General features: G+C 41.7%; 1 long non-coding RNA gene across 8 annotated transcripts; it reads right to left on the bottom strand.

Moving 5' to 3' along the window:
* Positions 1 to 1,588: 1,588 nt before the first annotated feature.
* On the bottom strand, positions 1,589 to 20,782 carry LOC129657316 (uncharacterized). 8 transcript variants are annotated; one of them, XR_008716672.1, is made up of 7 exons: positions 20,478 to 20,780; positions 19,748 to 20,025; positions 19,148 to 19,278; positions 16,514 to 16,744; positions 14,826 to 14,931; positions 10,521 to 10,647; positions 5,095 to 5,424 (listed from the first exon to the last, which is right to left on the bottom strand). It is a non-coding gene; the product is annotated as an uncharacterized LOC129657316 (long non-coding RNA). The 8 variants fall into 8 exon arrangements; XR_008716674.1 differs by lacking the exons at positions 5,095 to 5,424; positions 10,521 to 10,647 and adding an exon at positions 1,589 to 1,716 and having other exon boundaries at positions 20,478 to 20,777; XR_008716673.1 differs by lacking the exons at positions 5,095 to 5,424; positions 10,521 to 10,647; positions 14,826 to 14,931 and adding an exon at positions 15,679 to 16,274 and having other exon boundaries at positions 20,478 to 20,771.
* Between the last annotated feature and the right edge of the window lie 5,031 nt (positions 20,783 to 25,813).

Genomic DNA, 25,813 nt, shown 5'->3' with positions numbered 1-25,813 from the left:
AAGTATATGCCTGGAATGCAAGGGAAGTGGGTTTGAGATGCTGATTCCATCCCTGAGTTGCAAAGATCCCATGGAGAAAGAAATGACAACCCACTCCAGTATTGTTACCAGGGAAATCCCCTGGACGGAGGAGCCTGGCAGGCTACAGTCCATGGGTTCGCAGAGTCAGACACGACTGAACGAGTAAACCACCATCACCATGGTGTAGAAACCAGGCAAATATCGACACTGGTGATTTTAAACTATGGATCCAAACAACCCTGCAATTCTGAGAAGAGGGACATACAAAAGTTTGAAAATTCTGGATGAGACACTATGGTTCTAAGGAAAAGTTCTACAGAAACTCAGAGAAGAGGAAGCAGTTTGCCTCTGCTACAAGGATCCAGGCATCCATCCTGGAGGAGATAATGTATAAATCATGCCTTGAAAACTATATAGGACTGAGAAACCTAGAGAAAGCATTTAAAAGTTCAAGCCTACCTCTTTTCACTCCATTAATTGCTTTTCAGAATATAAAATAAATTAAGTAACAACAGCTCCAATTAAATAATAGCAGCTACCACTTCCTGTGGTAATTAGGGAGATAGATCACATGTAATTAATCCAAAGCCCCCAGAAGCGACTTTTCCCCTTTGGAAATCAGCTCTCAGCCACTCTCTTTCCAATGGAAAGAACACTGGCGATTTCTGGTTGCCTTTTATTATTCAGTGTGTTATTAATACCCCCAATACCTCTGTGTAAAACGTTAATTGCCTGCCTGCCAGCTCCCACTTGAATCTGAACACTTGGTCTTTTGAAACCAAATCCATCATTGTGCTTTGCTGGGTAACTGACCTCACCCATGGAGCTGTAACAGAATCCTAACAGAATCCTTGATGAATCTGATGCACATTCTTCATCCCAAACGCAATATTTGTCAATACAACCATTGCCCTCAAGAAGAAATACACATTTTAAAGGAGAAAGCAGACAAAAGCATGGCTCCATCCCTCCCGTTTGCTGAGTGCTACTTGTTTGTCAGCTAGCATCCTGGGGAGCAAATTAAGGAGATAATGACTTGCGAAAACTTGAAATGGCAGTTTGGAAGGGGAATGCTACTAATAGCTGGGCACTGCCTTTGTAAGAGGAACTGAGGGGGAGACAAGAGAGGGAGGAAGCCTGTGTGCCTGGCCAGATATAAAGCACTGAGCTCTGTTACAAGAGGCTGGTGAGAGTTCAGGAAAAATTTTCCAGGTTTAGCGAAGCCCTATAGCAACCTTTATAGACATATGACCCTCCAACCTTGAACTCCAAGCCACCCCTCTTGCTCTAACTCCCCATCCTCTGAGCGTCTGTTGGTCTTTCCAGTTCACTCGTTTCACTTAGGTGCCTGGCAGCAAAGAGGTGGTGTATGATTACCAAGCAAATTACAGTTCAGGTTACTTAAGCTTTTTTTTTTTTTAACAAAAGACAAAAGTATAGGCAGGGTTCGGGAAAACCACCAAAGGACTTGGCCAGACTTACATTACAGGCCTGAGAGAGTAAGAGGAGAACTGAGGGGCTCCATGCAGTGATGCAGGGAGTGGCTGGGGATGGGACCACCGGCAGGAGCTGAGGCCTTCGGAAGAGGGACCGAGTCTGCCCCTGCGGGATGTGTTGGCAAGGAGCCGGGCCATGCATACCCTGCTTTCACTCTCCCGCTGTCTGATTCTGGAGCATTCTATTGGATAAAAACAACTGGAAGACAGAGGACAAGACAGTCAGAGAGGCCTGTTGAGTCACTGTCAGCCAGAAGGCAGAGTCTGATGGAAATAAAGGAGGCTCATTGGGACGGTTAGGTGGATCCATTCAACACAGCTCGCTAGTGGGTATTTCACAATCAGTCCTGAATATTCATTGAAAGGACTGACGCTGAAGCTGAAGATCCAGTACTTTGGCCACATGATGAGAAGAACTGACTCTTTAGATAATATCCTGATGATGGGAAATTGAAGGCAGGAGGAGAAGGGGACAACAGAGGATGAGATGATTGGATGGCATCACCGACTCCATGCACATGAGGCTGAGCAAGCTGCAGGAGTTGGTGATGGACAGGGAAGCCCGGTGTGCCAAACCATGGGGTTCCAAAGAGTCAGACATGACTGAGCAACTGAACTGAACTGAAGCCCCAGAATGAACTCTAGATTTCTCTCTCTGCATGTGTGCATGCTAAGTCACTTCAGTCATGTCTGACTCTTTTTGACTCTATGGACTATGGCCCACCAAGCTCCTCTGTCCATGGGATTCTCCAGGCAAGATCACTAGAAAGGGTTGCCATACCCTCCTCCAGGGGATCTGCTCAACCCAGAGATCGAATGCGCATCTTTTATTTCTCCTTCATTGGCAGGCAGCTTCTTCACCACTATCACCACTTGGGCAGCCCAGGTTTCTCTCTACCCTCCCCCAAACCTTCACTATTCCAATATTCCTCATCATAGGAAAGACACCACCAGTTACTCAGTAAACCCAAACCTCAAGCCTAGGAGCTTCTCTTGAATTCTCCTGATTCCCTAAGCCCCAGCATGCATTCTCTCAGCAAATCCTATAGATTAACTTTTCAAACACATCCTTTATATCTTGTCCCCATCTCTACAGCTTCCATTCTAGACCAGGACATTTTTATGTCTCTAGTGGATAATTCCAATGGTTTTCTAATTGTTCCCTTGCTTTTGCTGCTTCTCCACTAAAATGCATTACTGACTCTTAGAGTAAAACCCAGACTCCTTGTCCATGATTACAAAGATCTGTATCGTGGTCCCCGCCTGTCTTTTTACCATTGTTTCTCATCACTCAGATTGAAGGCGGAAGGAGAAGGGGACAACAGAGGATGAGATGGTTGGATGGCATCACTCATTCAATGGATATGAGTTTGAGCAAACTCTGGGGGTTAGTGATGGACAGGGAAGCTTGGTGTACTGCAGTCCATGGGGTCACAAGGAGTTGGACATGACTGAGCTACTGAACTGAACTGACCACGTATGAGATCTGACAAACTATGGAGAGATTTCTATGTTTTCTTGCCTCAGACTTTTCATCTATTAATTGAGATCACAATATTAAAGGTTTCACAGGTTTTTGAGACAATTAAATTGAAGAATGCAGGTAATGTGCCCAGAAAATTGCAGGGCAAGGAGGTTATACCCTCTCAATATTAGCTGTATTTTATTTGAGACAAAAATTAAGTGTTATTTGTGTAGGAAACAATTTACAAAGAGAAACTAAGAATGCTCTATATATTTTAATTTATTTGGCAATAAACTCCATTTAGGATTTGTCTGTTTTATTCACTGTTATAGAATTGGAGTATCTGATACTCACTTGTTGTGATAATAGATGTGATAATAAATGCTCATTTGTTGCAAATGGGTGAATGAGTGGGTAGTAAAACAGAGTGATAAAGTGAAAGAAAGTCAAAGTGAAGTCACTCAGTCATGTCTGATTCTTTGTGACCCCATGGACTGTAGCTTACCAGGCTCCTATATCCATGGGATTCTCCAGGCAAGAATACTCAAGTGGGTTGCCATTTCCTTCTCCAGGGGAGCTTCCTGACCCAGGGATTGAACCCGGGTCTCCTACATTGGAAGCAGAAGCTTTACCCTCTGAGCCACCAGGGAAGCTCAACGGAGTGATAAACAGTGTAACAAACAGAATGGAAAGGAGCTTTGTGATACAAACCAAACTAATGTGTTCACTGAAGAGAAATTTATTGAGTGCTAGCTGCATGCTGATGACTGTTCTAGGTCCTGGGGAGACAGCCATGGAGAAAACAAATAAGGTTTTGTGAACTTACATTGAAAAAAAGCAATTCGGAAAGAAGGGATAAAACTGGTTTTACATCTGTGTCACCAGAGGCATCTCCGAGGTGGTATTTAAATATAGTAATACCCTAACATACCAATAAGTTCCTTTCTGAAGCACATTCCTAGGTCCAATTTGTTCATAAGTTTAGCACAGTTAACCTAGGTACCCAACTAACACAATCGGCTATATAATACTGTACTGTAATACTATGCCAAAGCCTTTGACTGTGTGGGTCACAATAAACTATGGAAAATTCTGAAAGAGATTGGAATACCAGACCACCTGACCTGCCTCTTGAGAAACCTATATGCAGGTCAGGAAGCAACAGTTAGAACTGGACATGGAACAACAGACTGGTTCCAAATAGGAAAAGGAGTACATCAAGGCTGTATATTGTCACCCTGCTTATTTAACTTCTATGCAGAGTACATCATGAGAAATGCTGGGCTGAAAGAAGCACAAGCTGGAATCAAGATTGCCAGGAGAAATATCAATAACCTCAAATATGCAGATGACACCACCCTTATGGCAGAAAGTGAAGAGGAACTAAAAAGCCTCTTGATGAAAGTGAAAGAGGAGAGTGAAAAAGTTGGCTTAAAGCTCAACATTCAGAAAATGAAGATCATGACATCTGGTCCCATCACTTCATGGGAAATAGATGGGGAAACAGTGTCAGACTTTATTTTTGGGGGCTCCAAAATCACTACAGATGGTGATTGCAGGCATGAAATTTAAAGACGCTTACTCCTTGGAAGGAAAGTTATGACCAACCTAGATAGTATATTAAAAAGGAGAGATATTACTTTGCCAACAAAAGTCCATCTAGTGAAGGCTATGGTTTTTCCAGTGGTCATGTATGGATGTGAGAGTTGGACTGTGAAGAAAGCTGAGTGCCAAAGAATTGATGCTTTTGAACTGTGGTGTTGGAGAAGACTCTTGATTGTCCCTTGGACTGCAAGGAGATCCTACCAGTCCATCCTAAAGGAGATCAGTCCTGGGTGTTCTTTGGAAGGAATGATGCTAAAGCTGAAACTCCTGTACCATGTGAAGAGTTGACTCATTGGAAAAGACTCTGATGCTGGGAGGGATTGGGGGCAAGAGGAGAAGGGGACGACAGAGGATGAGATGGCTGGATGGCATCACCGACTTGATGGACGTGAGTTTGACTGAACTCCAGGAGTTGGTGATGGACAGGGAGGCCTGGCGTGCTGCAGTTCATGGGGTCACAGAGTCAGACACAACTGAGCAACTGAACTGAACTGAATGATAATACATTTCACACAAATAATACATAAAAATCAAATAAACATAAAAAATAAAAGAGATTTTAAGTCTTACAGTACAATCCCTTGAAAAGCACGGAAGTGCAGTACAGCAGCTGGCACATGGCGGGTGGCATCGATTGAACCAGCAAGAAGGAGGGTGAGGAGGTGGGAGATGATAGAGCTGAACAATCGTCAGAAATAGGAGATGGAGGGCAGGTGACAATTTCACTCACGCCTGAGGTGGATGGCACAGGCTCTGGTTCCTTGTTGGAACAAGCTGCAGGTTCCCATCTTTGAAAGTTTGCAACTTGAGGGTTCCTGTGTGGGGAACTTACTGTACCTGTAGGAAGTGAGGAACCCAACTTTACAGGTATCTGGAGAGCACTGTTCCTGCCAGAGAGGAAGAACATGCAAAGTCCTGAGATCCAAGCACGCAGACAGGAGTCTGCTACTTGGGGTATTGGAGCAAGGGCTGAAGCCGAACCTTTAATACACTGGCCACCTGATGTGAAGAGCCGACTCTTTGGAAAACACCCTGATGCTGAAAAAGATTGAGGTCAAGAGGAAAAAGGGGCAACAGGGCATGAGATGATTGGATGGCATTACTGACTCGATGGACATGAGTTTGAGCAAGCTCTGCAAGTTGGTGATAAACAGGGAAGCCTGGTATTCTGCAGCCCATGGGATCACAAAGAGTTGGACAACACTAAGTTACTGAACAATAACCACCACAATACAGTATAGGAAATAGAGCAGAGAGGTCAATGTGGACAGAGCATGTAGAACCACCAGGACCATAGTAAGGACTTTGGCTCCTATTGCAGGCAAGCAGGAAATCCTTGGATGGGTGACTAGTGGGGGTATAAAATCTGGCTGCCTTTAGCAGGCACACCCCGGGTTCTCTTCTGAGAATCAATGGAAGGGATAGAAGGGTGGAAGCAGAGACACTGATTAGAAAGGTTTGGACCAGGATAAGAGCAAGGACAGTGGCAAAAAGTGGTCATGTTTAGAATTGTCTGACAGATGGGATGTGATTTTAAGAGAAAGAGATAAGGTCAAATTCCAGGGTAAAAAGTCACGTTTAATTTGCAGCTTTTTTTTTTTTAATTGAAGTAGAGTTAATTTACAATGCTGTGTTAGTTTCAAGTGTACAACAGTGATTCAATTATATATGTTTTATATATATATATATATATATATATATATACACACACACACATGTATATTTTTCAGATTCCTTTCCATTATAGGTTATTGCAAGATATTGAATATAGTTCCTTGTTCTAAACAGTGAGTATATTTATTTTCTATACATGCACGCTGTCACTCAGTCATGTCCAACTCTTTGCAAGCCCCATGATTGTAGCCCTCCAGGCTCCTCTGCCAATGGGATTTTCCAGGCAAGAATACTGGAGTAGATTGCTGTTCCCTTTTCCAGTGGATCTTCATGACCCAGAGGTTGAACCCATGTCTCCTGCATCTCCTGCATTGCAGGCGAATTCTTTAGCACTGAGCCACCTGGAAGCCCATTTTATATACAGTAGTATATATATGTTAATCCAAAACTCATAAATTATTTCTCCTTACCACTCCTGATATTCCCTTTGGTAACCATAAGTTTATTTTCTGTCTGTTAGTCTATGTCTGTTTTGTAAATAAATTCATTTGTATCATTTTTTAGATTCCAAATATAAGTGGTATCACATGATATTTATCTTTCTCTGTCTGACTTCCTTCACTTAATATGATAATCTCTAGGTCCCTTCATAAGCTCTCATTTGGTGATGTAGACATATTTACTTTTCCTTTCAAAGATGTTAGCTTTTGATTTTACTTGCTATAAAACTGTTGTAAACTAAATTCCTCAATTGAGAATCAGAATGAATATAACATGACTCCAAGTGATCTGAGTCTAGCATGTCTGGACAGGATGGCAGTTATTTCTCAAACATTTTATTCCTTGCAACATCTTTCCCATGAAATTTTAATGAATGTTATGAAAAATAGTCAAATAAGTTTGCTAGAGAAAAGATAAATAATATATTTGCAACCAGATTGATCAGAACCTCTAATATATTCCAGAGTGCTATGAGTCTTCAAGGTCACAGTATCACAAGAATGTTCCACACGGAACTGTGACTTCCTCCAGGTCCATATGCTGAAGTCCTAAGCTCCAATTTCTTTAAGTGTGACTATATTTGGAAACAGGTTTGGAAAAAAGGTGATTAAGTTAAAACAAGGTCTTACGGGTGAGTCCTAATCCAATTTTGCTGGTGTGCCTATAAAAAGAGTAGATTAGGACCTAGACACACACAGAATAAAGACCATTTGAGGACGGGGTAGGAACCACCCACTGATAAACCGAGGAGACAGGCCACAGAAGGAAACAACCTGCCCATGCCAGCTCGCAGACGTCTGGTTTCCAGGACTGAGAGCACGCATCCTTCTTGTTGAAGCAGCTCAGTCTGCAGTATTCAGCTATGCAGCTATAGGAAACTACTAATAATACACAGAATACTTGGCCTTTCATGGGCTTCCTAGGTGGTGCTAGTGATAAAGAACCCACCTGCTAATGCAGGAGAGCATGAGATGAGGGTTCAATCCCTGGGTTGGGAAGATTCCCTGGAGGAGGGCATGGCAACCCACTCCAGTGTTCTTGCCTGGAGAATCCCAGGGACAGAGGAGCGTGGCAGGCTACAGCCCATAGGGTCACAAAGAGTCAGATATGACTGAACGACTAACACACACCTAGTCTATGCCCAGGAGTGGGATTGTCAATCATATGGTAGCTCTAGTTTTAGTTTTATAAGGAACTTCCACACTGTTTTCCATAGTGCCTGCACTGATACACACTATTATATAAAATAGATGATTAATAAGAACTTAATGTACAGCAGGGTTTCCCAGGTGGCTCAGTCGTAAAAGAATTTGCCTGCCAATGCAGGAGACTCAAGTTTGATCCCTGGGTTGGGAAGATCCCCTGAGGAGGGAAGGACAAACCACTCCAGTATATTCCTGGGGCATCCCATGGACAGAGGAGCCTGTCAGGTTATGGTCCATGGGGTCACAAAGAATAGGACATGACTGAGTGACTGAGCATGCACGTATTATTGTATAGCACAGAGCACTCCATTCAATACTCCATAATGCCATATATGGGAATAGAATCTAAAATAGAGTGGATATGTGTATACGTACAACTGATTTACTTTGCTGTATGGCAGAAACTAACACAACATTGTAAATCAACTATACTACAATAAAAATTAATTAAAAAAAAAAGAAGTTATCAGTCATTTCTACCACCCAACTCAGCTGATTCACTACCTGTGAAAGGTTTCCCATAATTTACCAAGATAAGAAATTAAATACTCTTCCTAAAGATATTTCTTTTCTTTTTTTTTTTTTTAAGTGGCATTGGCTGCAGAGATAATTAATTTCTTCCCTGTAGACTTGTCCTCAACTCCTGATGAGGTGCTACGAAAAGAAATCTCATGTCCCATACCAGCACTTTCAGATGGCATCATTAACTACCAGACTAATCACAGAATGGATCACAAGATAAAAAGGAATACAGAACCAGCAGGGGACTTCTATGAAAGAATGGACATTAAAAATTGCATGTACTGAATTCTTGTAAAGGAAACCCAAATGTGGAGACCTAGAAGTGGAAAGACAGCTCGACTAATTTTAAAATGATGCTAATTTTGAGAATCCTTTCCTCTGAGCATACATTATTTAGTCATATGTTTAGTTCAGTTCAGTCACTCAGTCTTGTCTGACTCTTTGGGACCCCATGAATTGCAGCACGCCAGGCCTCCCTGTCCATCACCAACTCCCGGAGTTCACCCAAACTCATGTCCATCGAGTCAGTGATGCCATCCAGCCATCTCATCCTCTGTCATCCCCTTCTCCTCCTGCCCCCATTCCCTCCAAGCATCAGGGTCTTTTCCAATGAGTCAACTCTTCGCATGAGGTGGCCAAAGTATTGGAGTTTCAGCCTCAGCATCAGTCCTTCCAATGAACACCCAGGACTGGTTTCCTTTAGGATGGACTGGTTGGATCTCCTTGCAGTCCAAGGGACTCTCAAGAGTCTTCTCCAACACCACAGTTCAAAAGCATCAATTCTTGGACGCTCAGCTTTCTTCACAGTCCAACTCTCGCATCCATACATGACCACTGGAAAAACCATAGCCTTCACTAGACGGACCTTTGTTGGCAAAGTAATATCTCTGCTGTTTAATATGCTATCTAGGTTGGTCATAACTTTCCTTCCAAGGAGTAAGTGTGTTTTAATTTCATGGCTGCCATCACCACCTGCAGTAATTTTGGAGCCCCCCAAAATAAAGTCTGACACTGTTTCCCCATCTATTTGCCATGAAGTGATGGGACCAAATGCCATGATCTTCGTTTTCTGAATGTTGAGCTTTAAGCCAACTTTTTCACTCTCCTCTCTCACTTTCATCAAGAGGCTTTTTAGTTCCTCTTCACTTTCTGCCATAAGGGTGGTGTCATCTGCATATCTGAGGTTATTGATATTTCTCCTGGCAATCTTGATTCCAGCTTGTGCTTCTTCCAGCCCAGCGTTTCTCATGATGTACTCTGCATAGAAGTTAAATAAGCAGGGTGACAATATACAGCCTTGATGTACTCCTTTTCCTATTTGGAACCAGTCTGTTGTTCCATGTCCAGATAGGATACTGAAAGAGGAACTCCCCAGGTCAGTAGGTGCCCAATATGCTACAGGAGATCAATGGAGAAATAACTCCAGAGAGAATGAAGGGATGGAGCCAAAGCAAAAACAATACCCATGTGGATGGGACTGGTGATAGAAGCAAGGTCCAATGCTGTAAAGAGCAATATTGCATAGGAACCTGGAATGTTAGGTCCATGAATCAAGGCAAATTGGACATGGTCAAATAGGAGATGGCAAGAGTGAACATCAACATTCTAGAAATTAGCGAACTAAAATGGACTGGAATGGGTGAATTTAACTCAGATGACCATTATATCTACTACAGTGGGCAGGAATCCCTTAGAAGAAATGGAGTAGCCATCATGGTCAACAAAAGAGTCCAAAATGCAGTACTTGGATGCAATCTCAAAAATGACAGAATGATCTTTATTCATTTCCAAGGCTAACCATTCGATATTACGGTGATCCAAGCCTATGCCCCAACCAGTAATGCTGAAGAAGCTGAAGTTGAATGGTTCTGTGAAGACCTACAAGACCTTTTAGAACTAACACTCAAAGAAGATGTCCTTTTCATTATAGTCATATGTAGATGGTAAGAAATTGTGTTTTGATGCCTCATACCGTGCACTCTTGTGTATACAAGTATTACATCTCTTTCCCATCCCTAGTCTCCTGTCCTTATGAAAGGTTTTACAACCAGCATCAATCTTCTGCCCTTCTGAGCCAAATGTAGGACTTACCTTTGTTATGCTCTGCAGTGGTCTATGTTCCCTATAGTGTTCTAAACATTCATTCCATACTTCTTGTAATAACTCAGGTGTCTTTGAAACTCCAGGGAGAGCTTGGAAATAAACTCTGCTCTGTCTTCTGTAATAGAGGAAAGACAGTATCTTCCATGAAGCATCCTTATGAAAGTTGGAGGGAGTGTGTGAAAAACCATAATAGTATCAATAAATGCTACCTATTTTTTTCCTGCTAGACAAATATCAAGACTTATTTTAATCTCATTCTAACCCCTGCTTCTCAGCTTATAGATGTGTGAATAGAACCTTAAAAAGTATCTCATTTTAGTACTCCATATAAAGGGGAAATGGATAGCAGATAGATCAGGGTTTTATAATACCACTTACTACCCTTGTACGAATTTTCCCTTTCTGATGAGCCTTAGAGAAATTCTCAGGTTTTTTGTTGTTGTTGTTCTTGTTCTTTTTTGTAGGATAGTTTTGAAAATTAAATAATAGAACTCACCTGGTAAAGAATCTGTCTGCAATGCAGGAGACCCCTGTTCGATTCCTGGTTCAGTAAGATCCCCTGGAGAAGGGATAGGATATCCACTCCAGTATTCAGGCCTAGAGAATTCCATGGACAGAGGAGCCTGGCAGGCTACAGTCCAGAGACTGTAGGGGTCTCAAAGAGTCAGACATGCCTGAGCAATTTCCCTTTCATTACCTCCTGCCACTTATTCTTTGCTTTCCTTGTGGCTCAGCTGGTAAAGAATCCACCTGCAGTGCGGGAGACCAGGGTTTGACCCTTGGGTTGGGAAAATTCTGGAGAAGGGAAAGGCTACCCACACATGTTCTGGCCTGGAGAATTCCATGGACTATATCAGTTCAGTTCAGTCGCTCAGTCGTGTCCGACTCTTTGTGACCCCATGAACTGCAGCATGCCAGGCCTCCCTGTCCATCACCAACTCCCTGAGTTCACTCAGACTCACACCCATCGAATTGGTGATGCCATCCAGCCACCTCATCCTCTGTAGATGGACTACATAGGGGGTTGCAAATAGTCAGACATGACTGAGCGACTTTCACTTTCACTTTTCACAAACATATATGGCTATGTGGTACCTGGCATATTGTAGATACTTAATAATTATTAGATTAGAAAAATAGAAGTCTAGAAGGTAAAATAAATAAAATATTGATATTAGAAGTATGAATGTTGTGTATTCTAGAACTTGGTGGCTTGTAAGAGAGGAAAGAGAGATGAATGTGTGAGTGTGAAAGAATTTACTCTAATGGTCTGAGCCAGTCATTCAAAAGCACAGGTGATAAAAGACCCCTTGAAGTGAGTCTGAAGTTGGGGAGTGGGCAGTCTCGAGGGACTGAGCCCTCAATCTGTGTGATCTGATGTCCTGATGCTAACTCCAGGTAGATGGCCTCAGAAGTGAGGTAAATTGCAGTTAAAGTCCAGATAAGACCTGGAGGGCTGGAGAACTGCTTGGTGCTGTGTTCGAAGGGAAATGCTGAGCAGTGCAATAATAGCAAAAGAGATACACAGGCATCTTTCTTTTCCACACAATGTTCAGTGTTTAATCCAGGCAAGAATATTGGAGTGGTTTGCCATTCCCTTCTCAAGGGGATATTCCCGACCCAGGAATTTAACTCAGGTCTCCTGATTGTAGGCAGGTTCTTTACCATCTGACCCACCAGGGAAGCCCACATATGTGGAGATCCTTTTGGTTCATGGGTGATTCCCTTCAGTAGCTATTTTGAAGCTATCAAAGGCAAGCTTTCTCAAATTTTCAGAGGCTCGTATTAGCATCATACAAAGATTGACAAAAATAAAGCTAGAAAATCCTACAGAGATGTCTTCTTTTGGAACAAATTGTGAGATTTTAGTGGCTCTAAGAAGCATTACAATTTCCATCAACTTATATGGTATATGGATACACTGAGAGGGTTTTGATGAAGAGGCTGCAAAGACATCTCTTTGTGAAGAAAGAAGATTGATGATGAAGCCTATGCCTTGGGAAAGATCTTTAATCTTAATGAAACTGGTCTCTTTTAGATGCAGATACCCTTGAGTACTGACATTTTGGAGGAGAGAATAGGAGCCCCAGGGTATGAAACGTTGGGGATCCAAGAACACCACCCTGGGTGCAAATGCCAGTAGAAATTTACCTGGGCCTCTCTTCTAGATAGGATTGCTATTGTTTTAGCTGATGCTCTATGTTTTAGAGCATCCTTAGAATTTGAATGGTTTACCAATCCTCATTTTCTCACAAATCTGTTAGGCTTTTTTGGAAATACATTTAACATTATAGCAGAAATGTGTATACTTAGAACAGTGGAGAGAGATGCCAAAAGAAACTGTTAAAATGCGTGAACTCATTGCCTTTGCAGTGCAGCAGTTGAGGGAATTATGAGAGCAGGGGCATCCTTTTTTTCTTTATAAGCCTACTGTATCTAACACTGATAAAATTTTTAATAATTGTCAATGAAAAGATTTAAGCAAATTGATATGTCTAAAGCACTATAACAGATTAGTTTTATGTTAAACAAGTTATAAAGTTTCCCTGGTGTCTCAGACAGTAAAGAATCTGACTGCAATGTGGGATACACAGGTTTGATCCCTGGGTTGATAAAAATCCCCTGGAGAAGGAAATGGCAACCCACTCCAGTATTCTTGCCTGGAAAATCCCATGGACAGAGGAGCCAGTATATCACATTAGATAAAGTCACATTCTCTTATTATATATCACTCAGAAATACCAGGTACATTATAAGAAGCAGCCTTTGAACATGTAGTTGCTTACTTAAGAAAGCAAACCAGGGGCTAAAAGTAGATGAGGAATTAAAAATCAAGGTGGCAGGTGAGAGCTCCTGAGGGAGGTGAAGAGGTGCTCAGTGGTCTCAGTAAGTGGAGACATTGAGATCAGACCCACACATAAAGCCCAGACACTCAACTGGCTCTATCCACAATTATCTATATCTATATCATCTGTATCTATATATCACTGGGCTTCCCTGTTGGCTCAGCAGTAAAGAAACCACCTGTAAAGCAGGAGACAAGGGAGACTTGGGTTTGATCCATGGACCACAAAGATCCCCTGGAGGAGGAAACAGCAACTCACTCCAGTATTCTTGCCTGGAAAATCCCATTGTCAGAGGAGTCTGGCGGGCTACAGTCCATAGGCTCGCAAAGAGTCAAACATGACTGAGTGCACACACACATATCTATGTCTATATCTATTTCTATTCTTCTCAACACAGGGTATTTACAAAGCTTGTCTGTCTGAAAGAAAACTAGGGCATGAGAAAGAAATCTCCTGAAATGTTATTACTACAGCTCTCATTCAACTTTGAGGGTTACACTCATACTATCCCCATAAGCTGGTAAATTAAACTATTAATAAAATGTGGTCCTGGGCTGGTGACATCCTTGGGTGCTTGGATGAAGCAAACACAAGCACATCCTTAATTGGACCACTCAAGAGATCCACTTAAAAACCCAGCTGAATATGAGCTCACAGACCACAACAAAAAACCCACAATGAAACAATCCAATATTTAGTCATTCAACATCTATTTCTCAAGACCGGCTGTGTGCCAGGCATTGATCTAGGCACTGGGGATACAGCAAGAAAAAAAAATTCTCCCAAAGAAATCCTCATTCAAGTGAAGCAAACAGATAAAGCGAAAACCCACCAAAGCCCCCAGCACAATTCAGTTTCCCAAAATTCAAAAAGTAGAACAATTGAGTAGCCTCTAGAATGCAAACATTGCTAAGTTAATATGGCTAAAATTAGGAGAACACCAGGGTCGTGTAATAAAATAACTAAACAGAAACCGAAATGAAAAATACAGTCACTAAGGAAAAACAAAACAAAACAAAGACAAAACAACAACAAAAAAACCTCAACCCTCGGCTTGAACAGCTGATTTCATACAGCTGAAGAATTAGTGAATTGACAGATAAGTATGAAAAAGCTTACTGAGAGTGCAGTAAAGACAAAAATATGTGAAAACTAAGAAAGTTTGACATTCAGAAAAGATAAGGAAAAGGTTCAACTACAGTAGAAATGAGAAAGAGACAATGTAAAAGAATTGATGGGGTGTTGATTGTTTTTCAGAATTTATGAAGGTCCATGTTAGGAATAAGCTCTGACATTTCTTCTCTGAGCTGGTAAGTCTACAGCATTCTGTGCATTCGAATACCATTACAATTTTTATTTTCTATCATAATTTTCTGTTTATAATCACTTTTCTTCCTCCCTCCCTCCCTCCCTTCTTCCTCCCTTCCTTCACATGTTCCTTGAATACCTGCCACTCCTGGGCACTATGGGGAAAGCAGTGCTGAGCTCTGAAGGATTTTTTCTTCCAGTAGAGAAGGGCAGCCATGTATATTAGTAAGTTCTGGAGAGGGAAGCTGATGAAAGGATTGGTTATTGGAGTCACGCACTTCAGTTCAGTTCATTGCTCAGTTATGTCTGACTGAAACCCCAGGGACTGCAGCACGCCAGGCCTCCCTGTCCATCACCAACTCCTAGGAACTTGCTCAAACTCATGTCCATCGAGTCAGTGATGCCATTGAACAGTCTCATCCTTTGCTGTCCCCTTCTCCTCCTGCATGATCTGGAGTCATGCAGATCTAAGTTCAAATCCTGATGTTTGTAAGGACACTGTGTTTTGGGGCTAGTGGACTTCCATTTCCTCATCATGAAGCTAGGATAATAAAGTCTTATCAGTGTTCATGAGGGTTCAGGTGGGAGGCAGAAACCGCACTAGTGAATTGAACAGAGAAAAGTTAATATAAAATTATTGCTATTCTTTTTTAGAATCAAGGTGCTGTTACTTAATTGCTCTGTTAAGCCATACATGTACTTACAAAGGGCTTCGAGGTGCTCAGTGGTAAAGAATTTGCCTGCCGATGCAGGAAGAGTACATGGCAACCAGTACTCTCCAGTATCCTTGCCTGGAAAATCCCCATGGTCAGAGGAGCCTGGTAGGCTACAGTCCACAGTGTCGAAAAACAGTCGGACATGACTGAGCATACATGCAATACTTACAAAAGTGAGCAAGATTAAACCATTTGTTAATTGCACATTACTTCCCTTAGAGATAAATTTTAACTAATTTAAAATAAAACAGATTAAATGACACTGGTGTATTTTTCCCAACAAAATTTATGTATATTCAAATTTTAATCACTTCACTTACAGAGACTAGTGACCAAATAGTTACAAAATGATATTCTGAGATAGTCCTTATAATAATTTTCAAATAAACTTGATTTTTCACAACTATTTGAAATATACAGAGAAATCATAAACAGAGAACCAAGTGTTCCAATATACCCTGCACATCACGTAATTCCCCTGCAATCAACATCTTACCTAGGAGAACACGTTTGTTACAATTAAGAGAAGAGTACTGATACATCATTATTATTGACTAAGCACCACCTTTTATTCAGGTTTCCTTACTTTTTAACCTAATATCTTTTTCTGTTCCAGGATCCTCTTCAGGACATGACATTACATTTAGCTATCATGTCTCCTTAGACTCCTCTGCTCTGCGACAATTTCTCAGATTTTTCTTGTTTTTGTTGACTTTCACAGTTTTGACACACACTGGTCAGGTACTTTGTGGAATGTCTGCCAGTTGTAATTGATCTGGTATTGTTATCATGATTATACTGGTGTTATTCATTTGAGAAAGAAGTTCACAGAGGTAGACTGTCATTGTCATTATATGAATTCTATATATTTACTAAAAAATAAAAAATATATTTTAGTTATTTTACTCTATTTCTTATTTTCCTAAATTTCTTAGTTTTATTGAGTGATTTATCTATAATTATTTATTAATTGATATAATTAATTTATCCAGTTCAGTTCAGGTCAGCTCAGTTGCTCACTCATGCCCGACTCTTTGCAATCCCATGGACTGCAGCATGCTAGGCTTCCCTGTCCATCACCAACTCCCAGAGATTCCCAGAGCTTACTCACACTCATGTCCATCGAGGCGGTGATGCCATTCAACCATCTTATTCTCTGTTGTCTCCTTCTCTTCTTGCCTTTGGTCTTTCCCAGCATCGGGTCTTTTCTAAGGAGTCAGTTCTTCCCATCAAGTGGCCAAAGTATTGGAGCTTCAGCCTCAGTCTTTCCAATTCAGGACTGATTTCCTTTAGGATTGACTGGCTGGATCCCCTTGCAGTTCAAGGGACTATCAAGAGTTTTCTGTAACACAAGAGTTCAAAAGCATCAATTCTTAGGTAGGTGCTCAGCTTTCTTTATGGTCCAACTCTCACATCCATACATGACTACTGGAAAAACCATAGCTTTAACTGAATTCAGTTATCATTGTTTTAAATTATTTTATCCATTTATACTGAAATAGGGCATGAATTTAACTCTAAATGCAACTTTAATTACATCTTAAACAATGATATACTTTATTGTCTTTTTTCACATTAATAATGCTAATGTAAAAAATTATTGACTAGCTATAAAGCAAGTGAAATGCAAAAAGGAGAACACTGAATTATCAAGGTGGAGGAACAGAATGAAGAGATTGGAATTATGTAATGTGACATGTTGAAGTTACGTTAAGCTTGCAGGAGGGCTGTTGTAGAATGAAAGCGCCTTGGTTCCTGTGGAAGGGGTGGGGCTTTTCCAGTGGCTCAGTGGTAAAGAATCTGCCTGCAATGCAGGAGACACGGGTTTGATCCCTGATTCAGGAAGATCCCCTGGAGAAAGAAATGGCAACCCACTCCAGTATTCTTGCCAGGAAAATCCCATAGACAGAGGGGCCTGGGAGACTGTGGTTCATAAGGTCGCAAAGAATCAGACACATGCATGGAAGGGGCACTATCTGCAGCCAGCATCTTTGGAGCTCAGGGGAGGGTCTGCATATCTACTACCCAGGCTTATTTCCTCGTGTGTGTGTAGGTGGACGAATGTGGGGAGGAGGCAAGGGAGAGGCTTTTGCTAGTGTCAGAAAACTACAAACTGGAACACAACGAGCCAGCTGCTGCTATAACAGAGTACTGGAGCAAACGAATGCTATCAAAGCAAAGAACGTGTGTGAGGCTGACACTGACCGGAACAGGAAACCCCGTGGAGGAGTTCATCTCTCCCTTATCACCTCCCATTAGTAAAATGGGAACGTGGCTTGCAGAGTCCCAGCCCCATTGTCCAGACCATCAACCAATTTGAAGTTGAAAGACACCAGCTTAATCATTGACCCAATTAGGTCCTTGGGCTAATCCAGCATCCAAAGGCAAAACCAACACAATATTGTAAAGTAATTAGCCTCCAATTAAAATAAATAAATTTAAATTTAAATAAAAAAAAAAAAACAAAGACACATATATACACATGTGTATTGGAGGCAAAAGGAGAAGGGAGCTGCAGAGGATGAGATGATTACATAACATCACTAACTCCATGGATATGAGTTTGAGCAAACTCTGGGAGACAGTGACATACAGGGAGCCTGGTGTGCTGCAATCTATGGGGGTCGAAAAGAGTTGGACATGAGTGACTGAACAGGAACAACAAATAATGTATAAGACAACAGAAACAGCATTGCAATTCTGCTAACCAGATGGTATTCTTTTTCATACAAAGACCTTCCCCCTTGCTACCCTAAATGAGGAAACAGGAAGTCCTCCCATATCTAGGGAGTGGTCACAGCTGTTCCTTTTGGACTATGTTATTTATGTCACAAATTTAGTCATGTTCTCACCTAAATATTTTGTTACCTGAAGAGTCAGTTGTGTTAGGCTCTAATAAGGTCGGTTAACAAATAAAATAATAAATCTAACCTCCAGTAAAATATATATAAAGTATAAGGTAAAAAAGGAGAGTGAAGAAAAATTAGGTTAATATCTATATGCATTTGTGTGTATATACACACTTAAACTTGTATACACAGTGTCATGTACACACATGAGGAAAGAATAAATACACTTAACTTCTAAAACCCTTGATTCTTTAACTGGTCACAGAGTCATAGTTAATATTTATAACTAACTTTTTTTTTCCCGATTACAAATTCTGAGTTTCCCTTGACTTTAGCCAAGCAGAATTTTTTAATCTTGTAGAGTGACTGAAACCTTCAATCCTGAAGGATCTCAATCTTCAGTATCCTGCCCTTTTTTATTTATTATTATTATTTTTTGCTTTCTACAGTTTTCCAGTAACTTTTTACTACTGGACATGGAAGTATGAAGGGGAGCCGCCAAGAATGCCCCCTGGTTCTAGACAGCCTCTCTAACCCTTGCAAATTGAGATCAGTCATTCTAGGGCACAGGTTAATTCCTGGCTTTTCCTAACCTACCTCAGTGGAACACAGTAAGGACCAGTGTATGGATAACCTTGTGCACCAAGCCTCAGGTAGGTACTTAGGTCTCTGAACCTTAAGTTCCTTCCTTTAAGTTTTCCTTCAGACAATATTCATTTCCTTTACTGATTTTTGGGGAGGACCTTTTGGAAGAGATTTCCAATACTATCCCTTTCTTGCCTGAGTTCTGAACTGTTTGAGAAATACTAATTTTAAAAATGGAGATGAGTTGATCACTTCTATTAACTATCAAAGCCAACTTAAAGTATGTAATTCTAAGGAGGAGTCAGTCTCACCTGTGATTGAGTGCCAGGAAAGGGTGGCAGTTTTAGCTCCATCAGTCTCTGAAGCACAGGGGAGTGAGTCCCTGGACCAAGTAGGACTTGGAGCTTAAGGAGCAGAATGGATCAAGTACTTCCAGGGGCAGCTGGTTCCCAAGAGAAAAGCAGATGTTAGAGCCAGACATGGCCTCCAGTTCTTCCCAAATTCACCAGATGGGCATTCTAGTCCACTACCCCTTCCCCTCTCACCCTGGAGAACTGGGAAAGGAAAGGCTGGAGGCAATGGTAGTATTTACTTAGGAGGAAAAAACACTCTACAGGGATACTAATGCGGGGGCCAACTTTCCACCCTCTGGTAGTTATTAACAAATTTGTTGGGATGAAGCTTCCCAGGTGGCTCAGATGGTAAAGAATCTGCCTGCAGTGCAGGAGACCCAGGTTTGATCCCTGGGTCAGAAAAATCCCCTGGAGGGGGGCATGGCTGCCCACTCCACTATTCTTGCCTGGAGAATTCTATGGACAGAGGGTCCTGGTGGGCTACTGTCCATGGAGCTGCAAAGGGTTGGACACAGCTCAGGGACTAACACAACACAACAGGGTTAGGATGGGCCAGACCTGTTCACCCTCCTGAGGTTGGAAGAGTTAATGCAGAGCATCTAACTCATCAGTAGGACATAGCTAGTCTGCCTTATTGAAGAGATAAATGTGAACCCTACAGAAGGGTAAAAATGCCAAGTCTGGGGTACTCCAGAGGCTGGAATTCTACCAAATGGGAGTTGTAGTGCCTTTCATCGCTGGTTTATCCAAGGTCAGACGAATTGTCTGTTCAAGACTGTTTTTCTGAAAACTTCATACATTATGCACACAGCATTCTGTTGGAATAGAATTCAGCTCTGGAGAGGGTTAAGACAAAACATAGAGTCAATTACATTTGTAGTCATTTGATAGGAAAAATATTCAGAGACTCCTTTATGTGTCAATACCCAGAAAGAATTTGGATACTTCAAATGGTAGGAAGAAAACAAACAAATTATCTTGATGCTCTTTCTTCAAATCTTTAAATCCCTGTATTTTTGCCAGGTGTGACAGTGCTTTTTATTTCAGCAATGAATACACAATGGTACCACTTCTGAGACATCCTAGACCAAAGGCAGTTATCTCCCCAGCTATCCACTTCTGCACGCCGTCTCTCCTTCTCAAATTTCCCCTCCCTTCCACTCAAATGGGGCCCATCGTGTCTTCCCAGGGCACCGAGATTGGAGAAACCGGCTCCTTTTCACACAGACTGAGGGCCTGTTTTCAGTGACAATTGTGCTGTGTCCCCTGAAGGAGGCCATCTGCTCACCTTGTCGATGCGAGTCTCATTACCTGTTGAGATTTCTAAGCTGGATCTGTTATTGGATTATATTCTGCACCTTTTGATTTTTCAGCTCAGGTCCTGTTGGTGCCAGGATCTCCTTCTGGGGCTGGGAGATGGTTTCACAGGCTCTCCAGGGCCCTCAGGAGATATTTAATCAGGGTCCTGGTTGCCTGGCCGTTGTTCCTCTTCTGCCTCATCAACAGTCAACTCACCCCTCAGCAGCTCCACATGGTGGATGAGCTGCAAATTACAGAATGTTGACACCGTTTCCCAATTATCCACTGTTTTCCAAGTAATGTAGAGGGTGAAATAATGAAAGGGCCAGAGTGAGCTCAGGTTACCAAAAACTCTGCTAAATAGGCTCATTATCTGCAACCCAAATTAACTTGGCCGTAGACCATATGTTGCCAGGTTAGTGAGCAACATAAACGGCTTCACCTAACTGGCCTGGACTCAGTACCCTCATTGAAATAAGAAATGCAAGATAACTGCTAATCCTCCAATGCCTTTATTTAGCCTTGCAAATCCCACGATGGCCTTTTCTTCCCCAAACTGAGGAAATGTGTTGTGACATAAGTAAATCACTGCTCATTATCTCCAGAGCAAACCCACATAAGGCCAGTTTGTCAGGAAAGAGGATTAACTGGGAAAAGACCAAGAAGAGGACCCTAGGGGAGTGGCAGTCTAGGGGGAGGGGATTTAGAGGTACAAGCAATGAGGTATAAAATATGCTATAAGGATATAATGTATAACATTGGGAATATAGCCAACATTTTATAGCTGTGATGGTGTATAACCTTGAAAGATTGTGAATCACTATATGATTCACACCTATGAATTCACACCTATGTTCACCTATGTGAACACCTATGTCATACATAATATTGTATGGCAACTATGTGCCTGTGTGGTCAGTCACGTCCGATTCTTTGCGACATCATGGACTGTAGCCTTCCAGGCTCCTCCATCCATGGGGTTTTTCAGGCAAAAGTACTGGAGTGAATTGCCATTTTCTCTTCCAAGGGATCTTCCTGACCCAAGGATCGAACCCTTGTCTCTTCAGTTTCCTGTTTGGCAAGCTGTTTCTTTACCACTGAACCATCAGAGACGCTTCAAATAAAGAAAAACACGAGGGGATTAGCGTGTATTAGAAACCTGTTATAAGTCAGTCATTTTAGGTATGTTTTTAGTTTCTCTTTGAATCTCCACAGTCACTTATAGAAGCAAAAGCTAAAAATTGTAATTATAGATGAGGAGAGGGACTGGGAGAAGTTAACCAAGAAGCTCAAAGTTACCTAGCCTGGAAATTTGCAAAGTAGATTTCAGGTCCTCTCACCATCTACACACCTACACACAAATAGTAACTACGAGATGAGATATATGTTAGTTATATGTTAGTTAGCTTGACTATATGTTAGCTTGACTGTAGTAATATTTTAACCAGATACAATTTTTATTTTAAAAAATAATGTAAAAACATTACCCAGCCAAAGAGTTAGAAATCGAGCTCAGGCTGACCTGAAGTTCATTGTTCTTCCACTCTAACACACATATGTACACAGACATACACACACACATACACAAGCATAGTAGTTTTTAAGAATGATAATTCACTTTCTTTTTTATTTAATTTTTTATTTTATGTTGGAGTAGAGTTTTGGAGAAGGCAATGGCACCCCACTCCAGTACTCTTGCCTGGAGAATCCCATGGATGGAGGAGCCTGGTGGGCTGCAGTCCATGGGGTCACTGAGGGTCAGACACGACCGAGCGACTTCACTTTCATTTTTCACTTTCATGCATTGGAGAAGGAAATGGCAACCCACTCCAGTGTTCTTGCCTGGAGAATCCCAGGGATGGGGGAGCCTGGTGGGCTGCCGGCTATGGGGTCGCACAGAGTCAGACACGACTGAAGTGACTTAGCAGCAGAGTTGATTTACAATGTTATGTTAGTTTCAGGTGTACAGCAAGGTGACTCAGGTATACATATGTTTAACACATATTAAGGTTCTAAGATGTGCCAAGCACTCTACAAGCCTTGGGGATATAGCTTTCTCCAAGTCTCTGCTTTCATGGAGCCTCCAATCCAGTAGGGAAAACCAATAATGATAATCATGGCAATAATCATGGAAATTAAGTGAAAGTCTTCTAGTTTTTGGCTTGATATGACTTGTAAGTTTTAAATCCTCTCCTTATAACAATGGCAAAAAATAAATAAATAAGGCTAGACTCTTGAGAGTCCCTTGGACATCAAGGAGATCACACCAATCAATTTTAAAGGAAATCAACCTTGAATATTCATTGGAAGGACTTGCTAAAGCTGAAACTCCAATACCTTGGCCACCTGATACAAAGAGCTGACTCATTGGAAAAGACCCTGATGCTGGACACTGAGGGCAGGAGCAGAAGAGGGTGACAGAGGATGAGATGGTTGGATGGCATCATTGACTCAATGAGTTTGAGCAAACTTCAGGAGATAGTGAAGGACAGAGAAGTCTGACATGCTGCAGTTCATGGGGTCACAAAGAGTTGGAGATGACTGAGCAACTGAACAACAACAAGTGAAAGTCTACGCCTCTGCTTAGATCCTTCAGATAATCAAGATAAAAGGACAAGCTGCCACACCAGAAACTGGAGCGATAAGCACATACAGCATCTCAGCTTTCCAGAGCAGAAGCTGCTACTATACCTTTGTAGGAACATGTGCTTAGTCACTCAGTCATGTCTGACTCTTTGCAACCCCATGCACTGTAGCCCGCCATGTAGCCCTTCTCTATCTATGGGGATTCTCCAGGCAAGAATGCTGGAGTGGCTTGCCATGTCCTCCTCCAGGTGATCTTCTCAACCCAGGGATCAAACCTAGGTCTCCCATGTTGCAGGCGGGTTCTTTACCATCTGAGTCACCAGGGAAGCCCTGGTAGGAACATGGTAGACTGTAATTGAGTAATTGCTAGACATTGAGTACACATCAGCTCAAGCCACAACATTCTTGGAGTTCTGAGATTTTTATCTCCAAGAGAAGGGACCCACCCAGCTCCAGGCCCCTCTAGCTTTCCTTTCTTGCCTATGGGGAGAGGGGTTCTGAGAAGCACTTTTGAAGATGATAGCCCAGAGACAATAGGTTCTTGGAAGTACTGAGTTAATTGTAGGACCACAGATCTTCCTCATCTTACAATGGGATTGTGTGTGTTGCATATTCAGTTACTTTGGTCAGGTCTGACTCTTTGCAATCCCACAGACTGTGGTTTGCCAGGCTCCTCTGTCCATGGAATTTTCCTGGCAACAATACTGGAGTGGATTGCCATTCCATCTGTCAGGGGATCTTCCTGACCCAGGAATCTAACCCATATCTCCTGTGTCTCCTGCATTGCAGGAGAATTCCTTACTGCTGAGCCACTGGAGAAGCCACAATGGGATTACCTCCCAATAAACTCATCATAAGTTGAAAAATGCTTTTAACACATCTTACCTAGCTTACCCTAACCTGCCTAAGTCAGAACACTTAGCTTACAGTTGGGAAAACTATCTAACACAATGTTGAATATCTCATGTAATCTATTGACTACTCTATTGCAAGTGGAAAGCAGAATGGTTAGTAAGCTTATCAGTGTTTGCTTTCAAGATCACAAGGCCAACTTGGAGCTGTAACAACCTGCTGCACTGCCCAACAACACAAGAGAGGATCATTAACCAGACTGACATTCAAAATTTGAAATATAGATTTCTACTGAATATGTCTCACTTTTACATTATCAAGCCACATATGCAAATACTATTTGAGTCAGACCAATGTGTAGATTTGTTTTTTTGCTAGATCTGAGGATGCAAAGAGGGTTGGGGAAAGGAGGGAGGGGCTATGTTTCAACAGATTTTGATTGGAATACTGGTGTGCCAAAGTCCATTCTTAGCATTCAACCAGCCTTGGGGAGATGTTCTTTAATCAGCCCCCCTTTATAACTGCTCTCTTGGCTCCATCCCCAGACCTGTAGTGCACAATCTGGACTTGACATTTAGGATTTGGTCCAGACTGGGTGGGATATGGATGAAGCCATTCTACAGATGGGATGGGATGCCTGGATCATATCCAATTTCTACTGATGAGCATAGCTCTCCTTCTTAAGACTTGTGCAAACAGTTTGCCCACTGTAAAGGAGCAAACTAGATGATATCTTCTATAGATAGATATTAGATGATATCTTCTATAAATGACATTGATGATGATTATTAAACTACTTTAACAGTGTAAATAAAATGATAGCAACAGTCACACAGTGTCTACTAATGCTCAAAATACATTATGTTCTAAAAGTTTACATACAACAACCCTATATAAAAGATGCTCTTATTATTTCCATTTTACATAAGAGGAAACTGAGGTACAGATGGATTAGATGATTCACTCTAGGTCACATAGCTTGTAAGTGGTGAAAGTAAAAGTCACTCAGTGGTGTCTGATTCTTTGTGACCCTGTGGACTATACAGTCCATGGAATTCTCTAGGCCAGAATACTGGAGTGGGTAGCCTTTCCCTTCTCCAGGGGATCTTCCCAACCCAGGGATCCAACCCAGGTTTCCCCCATTGCAGGTGGATTATTTACCAGCTGAGCCACAAGAGAAGCTCAAGAATACTGGAGTGGGTAGCCTATCATTCTCCCGCAGATTTTCCCAACCCAGGAATTGAACTGGGGATTCTTGTATTGCAGGTGGATTCTTTACCAAATGAGCTATCAGGGAAGCCCTTGTAAGTGGTAGTACTAGATATTTGCATTGATTTGTCTGGACCAAGAGTTCTTAGTTTTACCATTGGGCTAAGCTGCTTGCTTGAATTCTTGTGTCTAAGTGTTCTCCCACCTTACTGTGCTTGTCACTTTTTTTGGATGTGTTAATTTCATTTATCTAGGCATTATCTCAAACACAATTGATTCATGTCTCTTGGGTGCATGGCACAGGTCAAGTCTCAGTGTGCCCAGGTTGGTAGTGATGATGAGACGTCCACGTTTACTCAAATGGTTTCCATACTCCTTAGAGGTGTGAAACGATTCAATCTAAGTGGATAAAACTTTATTTTACATGTATATGTAAATTTATGTGATGGTTAACTTTATGTATTCACTTACCTAACCCTTGATGTTCAGATATTCTGTCAAAAATATTCTAGAGGTGTCTTGAAGGCATTTTTAAGTTGACAGTAATATTTATAAGGGGTAAGAATCAGGATGGCAGAATAGGAAGATCCTGAACTCACCTCTTCTACAGACACACTAAAACTTCAACTACATATAGAACAATTTTCTTTGATGACAGCTGCTTCCCCTACTCCCTAC

The sequence above is a fragment of the Bubalus kerabau genome, chromosome 7 (assembly GCF_029407905.1).
Source record: "Bubalus kerabau isolate K-KA32 ecotype Philippines breed swamp buffalo chromosome 7, PCC_UOA_SB_1v2, whole genome shotgun sequence".
Classification (NCBI taxonomy): domain Eukaryota; kingdom Metazoa; phylum Chordata; class Mammalia; order Artiodactyla; family Bovidae; genus Bubalus; species Bubalus kerabau.
This window is presented reverse-complemented; position numbering and strand designations above follow the sequence as displayed.